The following is an 11,949-nucleotide window of genomic DNA, read 5'->3' as shown; positions in this document are numbered from 1 at the left end:
CTTACGTTGTATGATGTGACTGCCGCATCTGAGTGGACTACTCCACCGAAAACTGTGCTTGTCGTTTTGTGTTGTGTGTTCCTAACAGAGTTGGGACTAATCCCTTTCAACCTGGAACTCACCTTCACCTTCATCTCCCTTCGAAGTGTTAAAACCTCTCATACACCTTTCTTAACTAACTGCATCAGTCACACCCTTGCTACTGACAGAGTTATCTTACTTGCCTCTGTACGACATCGCGGTCAAGGCATTACCTTACGACCCACTTCTGGGACTTCTACACCAAACGATCTGAGGTATGATTGGGACTTCTTACTGGGGATATCCCCTTGACGTGTTGGTGGGTCCAGCACCATCAATAGTACAATTATGAAGATTGAATCTAGTTACATTCTTCAACAAACCCTCTTAACTAGGGAGGTATTCATAATTACATATATATACAAGTACATGGAAGATTTCAAAATGATCTTTAACTATGAAGAGTTATAGCACACTCACTACTTTGGACTAGATTCATGACTAGGGTAATCTATTCGAGTGGGACTAAGATGGACTAAAGCTTTCAGCTAGTCTAGGTACCATCATGCTTACTAACTAACCATCAACCCAAGGATCTAGGTGTGTATCTAAGGTTAGAGCTCCAATACTAACACCAGCCTCCCTCTTCAGGATCTAGAAATCAACACAAAGGCCGAAAATGTGTCCTCCCAAGCATCCTCCATTAGATGCTTCAACTCTCCCTATCAAACTATATATATCCACTTTTCCAAGCATGCTTCCATAGTGTTCAATTTTCTTGTGCATAGATTTTAACTGTACAAACACAAATCCCAATCAATAATAAAATTTCAAATATACAAGTAAGCACAAACCTTTTGGGTCCTCAATTATTCAGATGATGCTAATATCCTCATCAAGTTATCCATATTCAATTTGTCGAAATCTTTCTTCTTCTTTAATTTCTTCATCAAGACCGATTCATTCTCCAATTTCTTCTTCAAGGTATCTATCATGACTATCATAATATGCCATCCCTATCAACTGGGGAGATGTACTCTTTCTTCTCTCTAAGCTCCCTCTTAACTTAGGGAGATCAACTACTTCCTTCTTTTATAACATTGCAGAACCTTTCATGGCGTCATTCCTTGATCATCATCATTCATATGCTCCCTTCATCATGCTTATACGAACATCTTTATTATCTTGAAGATTATGTACCTGCAAAAATTTAATAACAAGTACAACCAAAAAAAATATACAAAATCATGAAGTCAGCTATATCAAAAGCATGTCAATACTATAATGGAAGCATTAGAATTTGGACATTAAACAACTAAACCTAGTTAGGTTCATGAGATACATATTTTTACATGCTATACATCAACTTTTTCATAGGTTTGGTCATAAACTCTAGAATTCATCATCAAGACTTCGAGCATCTCAACCAAGATATCAGTCTCATTATATCTAGGGCATCAATATTACTTTTAGAGATATATGACAAATTCTACAATGACTTAATGTAAACCTTAGATTCCATCTTTGAGACACAAAGACTTAGATATTAGTGATTTAATAACAATCCAATCATAGTACTATCTAAGGTTTCAACAATATGCTTTTACATGATAGAATTTTACTAGGGTTTGTTGCAAACCCTAGACTAAATCATATTGGAAACAATTTCATATCCTAGAATATCAATTTCTACTAGATTTGTTTAGACCCTAGGTTTCACAAACTAAAACATGAACATTAACAATTAGGACAACACACTTGCATATACATATCTAGGATGCATTTCACATCAATATCTACTAGGTGAACCTAAGACACAAACATCAATACATCGAAGTTAACAATTTCGTTCAGACTAGGGTTTCAATCATACAAATGGATATACACCTAGGGTTTCATTCCTAGGACCTCATTTTTAGCTAATACGAGGGTCATTCTTATAAACCGTAATTTACCAAACCTTAAAGATCTAAGGTTTCAATACATAACATAGACATTAACAACAAACCCTAAAGGACTAGGGTTTCTATCGTAACAATACAAAACCCCTAAACATAAAAATGAATAGGTTTTCTAGATTTCATTAACAACCATATGTAGACTAGGTTTCATAATCAATATTGACATACCCTTAGGCTAGGGTTTTATAGTGAACCTTTTAGGGTTCCATAAGAATGATCATATCATAATATAATGAAGGTACACTCATTCTAATGATTAATCACCCCAACAAGAATCTTTACGATTCAAAACCATAGACATAACGATGTTAGTAATGTAAAGAAAAAATTAAAAGAGGAATGATCATACCTTTTATAGGAAGATAAATTTATAACAAATCTTATAGTTTGATACATACCTTGAGGTTTTCCTTAACAAACATTGTAAGAAATTAATTTTGAAGGGATTCCTTTTCTACATAACTTCTTCCATGCTTCAAGTCTATCCTCTGAAGTCTTCTCCATAACCGCAGTGTATTCTACAATCTTTCCTACTAAGGAAAATACAAAGATAAGGTTATTAGCATATAATACAAACAAATCTTAACATGAGAGGGAAACCAAACATAACAAAGGAAAGAAGGAACAAGATACTTATCTTTTGGTAAAATGGTGGAGGCTCCCTTCTTATGGATTCTTCAATGGTTCTATTCTTCCTTTTTGCAATTCCATTATGCTTGGGGTTGTAGGGAACAATGAGCTCCCTCTTACTACCTGCTTCTTTACAATATGAAATCAATTTTTTTGAAGTGTATTCTCTTCCATTGTCGGATCTCAAAGTTTTTATCTTTCTTTCAGTTAAGGTCTCCACTTTGAATCTAAATCCCTTGAAATTTTCAAATACTTCGTCTATTGTCTTGAGAAGAGAAAGCCATGTCTTTCTAGTGTGATCATCAATGAAGGTCACATAAAGATGACCTCCAAGAGATTTGAAAGACATTGACCCACACATTGGAATGAATGAGATCTAATATTTCTTTAGACCTTGTGTCACTGCTTTAAAAATTATTCCTTGTATTCTTTCCCAGAGCACATCCCCTACATACTCCTTCACGATCTTCTTTGATATTAGGGATGCCACTTACCATTTGACTAAGTGAAGGAATTATCTTGTAGTGTATATGCCAATATCTTCTATGCAATAATTTGATAGGATTGATATCCATGTGAACTAGGGCTTGAGGAGATGGTGTTATGATTCTGTATAACCTTCCTTCACGTACTCCAATATCTTTTTCCTTATCAATGCTTGAATACTTTCCCCACACCATAACTTTACCATATACAAAGGAAACCCTATCTCCTTTATATTCTAAACAAGAATTTGAAAGTAAATTATTTTCAGACCTAGAACATAGAGTATATTGTTGAGGTGTAGCTTTGCTCCATTTTTTTGCTTCAATGAAGTAGATCCCAGGTATTGGATGCTTCGGCATGTATAAATATGTATTATAACATTGAATGGAACATAATGAAAAATCAAGTTGGTAGTCTCGGTTTTGGGATCCAGGGGAAAATCTCTATGTATATGTGTTTTATGTGTTATGCTCTCGCATTGTTTATTTTCTGTGTTTTAGAATTCGTATGCAGGTAATTTCTGTACGGGGTTAAAACCTACAAAATTTTGTCCCCAACAACATATTTCCAGCCTCCGAGCTTTAGAACTTCAACCTTGCAACAAAAACATAATTTCGGCCCCAACATCAACCCAATATCTTCACACGTGTGAGAGAAAGGTAGCCCAAACACTCGATTTTCTTCTTTCCAACTTCTCTCCTTCTGCAGCAACTTCACCTCTTTTCCAACTACTGCTTCTTAGAGATCAAACTTGCTAATGATGTTCTCCAAATGAAGTCGAGGTACTCAATATATAAGCTTTTTATAAGGTTGAATTTCCCTAATCTAGGTCGACTTGTTGGAGGCAGGGCCGACTTGTTGTGGAGGTGACAAATTACCTTTTTGACTCAAAAATAATTATTTTAACATGATACAAAAGCCCAAGAAGGGTCTAATAATAATGACAATGACTCTAATGAATCAAGAAAAAAGCTAGAAATCCTTAAGGGGGACTTGACCTAGAAAACATTGACCCAAGCATGAAACCCATGCTTTAATAAGTCATTTTCTTTAATAATAAAATTTTCTCTTGATAAGTACAATTATGAAGACCGGAGCTAGCTACATTCTTCAACATTCCCCGACAATGATGCCAAAATGTTGGGTAATTTAATTGATGGATAAATTACTTCATTAATTGTCAACCAAGGTTCATGTACTTGTGAAGTGCATGTGCACAATATATGCTAGGAGTTCTAGTTTTTATTTTTAAAAGATGAAATGTAATGTAACTAGATTAACTCATATCATTCTTACGCAAATTTTCTTTCCATCAAAATTACTCTTTCAAAAGAAAACTAAACTTCAAGGCAAAATCAAATGAAAATTCTAACTATCAAACTGAGTTGAAGCTTAATCTACTATTACAAGAATTAAAAATTACTCTATTTGAACTAAATTGAAAGATCTATTCTAATGAGCAGGATTGACATTTAATTCTACATTTAGAAAATTGAAATATAATTCTAAATTCTCTTGGAGATCAAAATCTTTATTCTATTCAATGGAAGAGAAAATATGAATCTAATTAATTAAGAAAAATGACAATCCAAAATATAAATCTGAAGGATTACTGATGTGCACAGTTTTGATTAGAATCGATAATTCCATTACTATGAAATAAATAAATAAAACAACTGAATGAAGCAAACTATAAAATGGAAATACTTTTGTCTTTTATGAGTGCTCGACCTGTTCAAACTATTGAATGTTAAACCAGAGATTGATTAACAAAATACCAATTGAAAAACATTAACTAACTACAATGAGAAAGAGATTATTCATGAAATAATTTGACAACTAACATAACCAAATACTAAACTAACTTACAACTCTTTAGGGGGGGCCTCCTATTGAGCGTAAGCATGAGATCAATTATCAAATTATTCACACACATGTTAATCATCAAAGGTTGTATTAAATGTCAAAGTCTTCAATAGAAAATGATTACAAACTTAAAAAGAGTAATGATGTCTATTGCTTCACCCCATGGCTTTTTATAATCCTCTGTTAAATAACAATCTTAAGAGTTATAAGCCAAGAAGCAAGTTTTCACTTGACAACTAAGAGATTAAATTGAAATTGGAATCCTTCTTCTCATGATTTTATATTGGAAGAGAAAATCATGAGAAGATTTTGATTCGACATATCGTAAATTTTGATTCAAAATTCTTCTTATCGAATTCCACACTCACTTGATGATGCCACGGTCCTCCTTTAAGTTTTGCGCATGGTTGGAGTATTATAACCAAAGTTGACTTCAGGTTTGATCTTTAGATCTCTCAAACCGGGTGAGTTGCTAGATAAATGTGATAGGTGGATGTCCATATGTTGAACATTTTTCATCTACCTATATATTTTATTCCTCCTCAAGTGTGTTGGAACCTATCTAATCATGGATGTAGCTGCAGAATCTTTGGTTAGCTGCAGAATGAGTGCAATTCAGTAACTATAGGAATGTTTTGATTAAATTTCACAAAGAAACAATAGATTATAAAACATGAATGAATGATACCTTTTATGATGTTTGAGCATATCTCAAGTGACCTTTCAACTTGAAAATGTAGCAAAAATATCATGAAAATGATGGAAATGAAGGTAAAAGGGTTATAAAAAAGATGACAATTCAAGGCTTCAACACAGACCATGCCAAAACACTACAATTATTAAACAAACCAATTCATTTTCAATTTCACTTCAACTTTGTTTGGCTCATTAAAGTGATCATTTATGGATCACCTTTAGTGGTTGATTGTGAACAATGGACAATATTAGCAACGCTATGTGTTTTTCCTAGACCTAAATAGTGAATGCCATTATATTAGATCAAATGTAGAGATGAATGGAACACTACATTTAATACCAAGAATGGATTATAAAATTGGTTAGTTATGTCGTTTGGGTTGGCCAATACCCACAAAACCTTCACAAGGTTGATGATAAATTTTTGATGCCCTATATTGGAAGCGTGTAGTTATTTATTTGGATGATATTATGATTTACAATATATAAGAGAAAGATAATTTGCAACATTTGAAGATGGCCTTTGAAGTGCCAAGGAAAGAGAATTTGAATATTAAGTTGAATAAGTGTGAGTTATTCAAGGAGGATCTAGTATACTTAGGCTTCATTGTGTTCCATGAAGGCTTTTGCAAAGGATTTAGAGAAGGTGCAAGCAATTTTGGACTAGCTCATGCCATGCAATGTCACAAAAGTAAGGATTTTTTGTGAGATTACATTTTTTAAATGAAACATTTATAACAAATTTCAATGACATATTAACCAAATTAATTCAAAGGGTGCATGTTTTGATGGAGCACAACAATGCAACGTAGTTTTTAGCAATTGAAGAAAGACATAACACATGCACCAATATTATCATTGTTGTATTTAGTAAGGTAATCTAAGTGGATTATGATGTGAGCACGATGGATATTGGAATAGTATCAATTCAAGAGGGAAGGTAAATAATGTACTTTAGTGAGAAATTAAATGAAGAACAGAATAAGTACCCAATCTATGTGTAATCGTGTAAGCTTTGAAACATTGAAGGTATTTCTCTTGCTTGAAGGATCTCATTTTGTACATAGATTATAAAGCACTAAAGTTCATCTGAACTCAAGAAAATATGAATCCATAACACATATGATGGATATCGTTCTTATATAGTTATATATGTGTGGTCAAGCATATGGCAGGGAAGTAGAACAAGGTAATTGATGTTATGAAAAAACATAATTATTATTGGAAACAATGAAGAATGAGACAACATGATTTGAATTGATAAGGGAGTTGTATGATAATGACAAATATTTCACACATGTTGCATAAATGTGAAGAAATTCATGATTGAAAAATAGAACAACACAATTATATTACTTCATATAAGATAAATATTTGTTCAAAGGAAGTAAATTGTGTATCCTCGAGATTGATGTAGTATAATTTGATTAGAGTAGAATAACAACATATTAGGACACTTTTGGATTGATAAAGTGTACACAATGTTAGAGGAGAAATATTTGTGTAAAATAAAAAAGAAAGAGAGAGAATTTATGGAATAATGCAATATTTGTTTGATGGAAAAAAAAGTGAGTTAGAACACAAGATTATACACATTTATTCTAATACCACATAACCTAGGAAGACATGTCAATGGATTTTGTCCTTGGACTACCATGAAAAAATGGATATTTGATGTCATGTTTGTGGTGGTTGATATGTTTTCAAATATGACACACTTTTTCCCTTATATGAAGACCAATGGTGTGAACTATTGTGTAGATTTATTACTCAAGGAAATAGTGTGAATCTGTGGAGCATAAAAGACAAACACTTTAGATACAACTAACTAATTTTTGAGTCATTTTTGTTGATATTGTGGTGCAAGATAGGAGTGAGCTCATTGTTTAGTTCAACATATCATCCTTGGATTAATGGAAAAAGAGAGGTAACGAACCAAAGTATAGGAGACCTTCTAAGATGTCTAGTTCACTATAAGTTGAAGAAAGGGAATCATGGATTAACATGAGCTAAATTTCCATATAATCATTTGGTGAATAGTTGGACAATGTGGTTTTCTTTATTTAAGATATTGTGTAGTGTTAGGATTAAGATCATGGAGAAATAAAATCAAAATGAACATAGAATGACATAATACAAAGGAGCCACCGATATATTTGGTTCAACCAATTTGTGTTATATCTACAAAGAAATAGCTTGTCTTTCCTTTTATTCCATATAGAAAAATGAAGGGATACAACCTGCAACACATCCACTGGAATCTCCTCTTCAGTCTCTCATAGTATCTTATCTCTAAACTATAATTATCTCTCAATAATACACAACAATAATACAATTCCCTCATAAAAGTGGGTTTCCTTCTAGGGTAAAAAACCCATAACATAACTTCAATTAATTGATATGTGACCTAATGGTGAATGGTCCACATTGACCATGTAATTACAACATTTTACAAGGAAATTCCAAAAATCTCTTTGGGGGAACTTCCCCCAATCCCCCATTAGGGGGGCTCTAAAGTATTGTCATTTCTCCCCTTGGACCCCTTGGTGAGATTCAAGGTTCCCCACACTCATCATGAATTGGTATCCAAACATGGCTAAAATCAAGGCCTATGAAACAAGAAATTAATCAAGCTCAACAACCAACAACTTACCACTTGGAAACTGATTACAACAGCTCCACCGCTACTACACCTATTGGACTATGGTTCAACTTTGGAAATGACATGTTTTTCGTCTTCACCATCATGTTTCAAGGCCAACTAAAACTGAGCAAGAACTTTGTTTCTCCTTGGTTACTGTCTTCGTTAACATGTAAGTAGGATTTTGGCTAGTGTGTATCTTTTCTGACTTCAATTGTCCATATTCCAAAATTAATCTTATGAAATGGTACCTGAGTTTTATATATTTGACAATGAAAGTAAAGTGAGCACTCTACCATAATGTGGATTTTCCCTCCATGATGTAAACAATATTTGCAAAACCAAATTTACTTGGTCAAGAATCCTATGATAATACTTGAAAAACCCTAATCACGAGGGTTTTCATAGAAGATAAAACTCTTCTACAGGAACCTCACATCTAAAGACTTGGTTTCTAGGAAAAGGTCAAGCACAAGGTTTAGTTTATGAAGAAAATCAACCTCACTACTTAGAAATTGCTCAAAATCTCCACCAAAAATCTTTATAGTTTGTCCAAAAAATATTGGCCATGCAATTGAACCGAGGCTTCTCTTTAATTTTATGGAGAAAACGGTCTTATTGGTCAAAAACTGTTCAAAATCCTTAATAGAAACCCTTGAACTTTGTCAAGAAGTATTGGTTGTGCAATGGAACTAAGGTTTCTCTTTTATAATTTGTTCTTAATTTATGGTGTTGAACTTACCATGTCTACAATAAATAAAATTGAAAAAATTCATTACCACGATAAAATAAATCAAGAAAAATTAAAAGAAAAATACTAAATAATAATATTTCAATTTTCTCCACCCATAACATAAGGGAAAAATCAATTTTAATTATTAAAAAATATATTTAATTAATATAAAATATCATTTTTGAAGAGAGTTCTTCGTGTAAATCGGGTCGACACTTTTTGAACCACTAAGTGTGGTTCATCATCAGGACTTAGATGAATATTATGATCCAAACATGTTAATATATAATGTAGAGATGCAAAACGACTAGAAATAACCGAGAAAGGATTAATTAAAAATGAACGTGAAAGGAAAATATAATAAAATATTAAATTTAACGTTAAAAAACCTATAAAATAATCAATATGAAAAAGAAAAAAGAATTGGAACGCTAAGTTTAAAAATTATTGTTGATAATAATAGATTATTGTTATTATTTTTAATGAAAACTTTCAACTAAAATAATATAAAATAGAGCCTTCCACTAAGTGTTCTTATATTTAATTTAATTATATTATGTCATAAAGTAATAATAATAAAAAAATTATCATTATCTTCTACAAAAAAATTATTAGTAGTAATTTTAAAGAATGATATTCACTAATAAAATTAATAACTGAGCATGAGGCGATCATCGCCATGCTCAATCAGCTGCATTACTTTCAATGCCATGTCATAGAAAGGATTGTAGTGGTTTGGTGGGGGCAAAACTTGCTAGCAGAAAAGGCTGAGAAGATGGAAACATGGCTGGATCACTTTGAGCAACATGTTAGATGTTCATATCGCCCTCCTCCCCCTCTAGGGACTGGGCTGGATAATCCAGCGTCAATTGCTTCTGATGACTGAGTATAGTCATTGGTTTCCTTATGGTTTTGTTTTTCTTTTGGTGCTTTTGGCCTCTTAGGATTTAGATTACTGATATGCTTCTCTTACTATTTCTCTGTAATATGGTGATATCATTGGTCAATAAACCCTGTCGGGGTGAGACCACTTGCATTTTAATACCTATGTACTGCTCTTTTAATGAATTAATAGAATCTTGACTTACAAAAAATGTAATAACTACTAAATAATAATATATAAAGAAAAAGAAAACCAATATAAAGATAAAAAAAGAGAAATTGACCTAAAAAAAAAGAATATATATATATATATATATATATATATATATATATATATATAATAATAATAATAATAACCCCGGATGCGGGTGTATAGCCAGTTGGTTAATGTGATGGGACAGGGGTGCGGCGAGGTGGGACGACACCTGCCTGCCCTGTACCACATGGATTATCGCCCGACGCAGAATAAACAGTGGCATTTGGGGATCATTGGGTGCATTTGTTTCACTTCATGTGGCTTTGATCCGCCCAGCCTGTCCTCCGATTTCCCCATTGCCTCCGCATGCTCTGGTCTGCGCTGGGCCTCGGCTCTCTTCAATGTAGTAGTTATGGCGGGTGCAATTCGAGGCAGGACGGAGGGCGATAAATATAGGCTCAGCCTTGGGATTGCTTTGAAGCCTCTAGTGCTTTGCTGGTCTGGTAATGGTCTATTATGGTCTGTTGCTTTGTTGGTCTGGTTATGCTCGGGCAATCCTGCGAAGCTGCCTCCGTCAACTCCCAGGTTTCTTTTGGAGGCCTCCAGCCCTCGTTCGGATGCTCATTTGAATAGCCCGAGCTCTGCGGAGGTGGTTGAGCGGTCTTGTTTTCATAGTGTTGCTGCGGTCTTCGTTATGCCCCATCTTCGCCATAGAATGAGGAGCCGCAGGGGTACTCTTCAGTGTGCGCTATCCCGCCCGTCCTCTACTTCTTCCTCCCTCTCCAGTGATCTCTCAACTGGCCATTACCCTCGCACTCGCAGTGGGAGAGGGCGTCTCCATCTCCCCAGCCATTACCCTCCAGACTCCACGTCGTCTCCCTCTTTTGGCTCAACGATTTTCACCTTCAATTGTTCCCTGAATCGTCCAAGAATTACTGCTCACATCTCGGTGTTCTTTCATGAAGAAGCCCAGGAGGTAGGAGAGTCCAGCTCTCATCAGGAGGGCCCTGCCTCTGTCTCTGCGCAGAATCCTTTTTCTTTGCAGGTTCCGGAGGTCCCAATTCACAATGCCTTGGACGTGGTGATGGAAACGGCGGCTCCTGGTCCTTCTGAAACTGATGTTGCTCGTGCAAGGGATGATACTGATGCTGCTCGTGCAAGTGCTCTGACTGAGTTCGGTTGGTGCAGAATTGTGGAAGAGCCTCCAGATGCGTAGTTCTTTCTCTGTTGCCTCTGTTACTTGTCACGCGGCCCATAATAGTGGGAAAATTTTGGTTCATGCTGCTAAGTGGGTTCACATCTGCAAGATATGGTTCAATTTGCATGTTTCTTTGAATTTTTGCAAGCTCAGTAAGAGGGTCAATACTTGTTCCCCTGCGTGGGATTTGAACACTAGTTCTCGGCTAAGTTCACTGTCATGGGCAGTGTTTCTGATACTCTCTGCCGCTCCTACAGGGCAGTTGTTTTTTACTACGGTCTAGATGTAATTTTACCCCTTTAATGTTAATAGAGTAATTTTATTTAGAAAAATAATAATAATAATAATTAATAATAAATCAAATAATAATAATAATAACAACTAACCACTAATTTATAAATAAGGAGAAATATAAATCAAAAAAAGAAAAAAAAAAGGGGAACATAACCAAGAGAGGAAGGAAAAGGAGAAGGAACAAATCTAGGAAAAAAGAGATGGGATCCAAAAACTGCTAATATTCCACCCATGATCCCTATTCAACGTATTAGACTTTTTTTCGATTTCCATGGCCTCTCTAAACTTGTGGTGATGGAATATTTCTCTTGAAAAATTAAAATGTGATTTACTTAAAAAATCCTC

The sequence above is a fragment of the Pinus tabuliformis genome, chromosome X (assembly GCF_031772625.1).
Source record: "Pinus tabuliformis cultivar Carrire ecotype Pingquan chromosome X, CPIR1, whole genome shotgun sequence".
NCBI lineage: Eukaryota > Viridiplantae > Streptophyta > Pinopsida > Pinales > Pinaceae > Pinus > Pinus tabuliformis.
Note: the sequence above shows the minus strand (reverse complement) of the source record.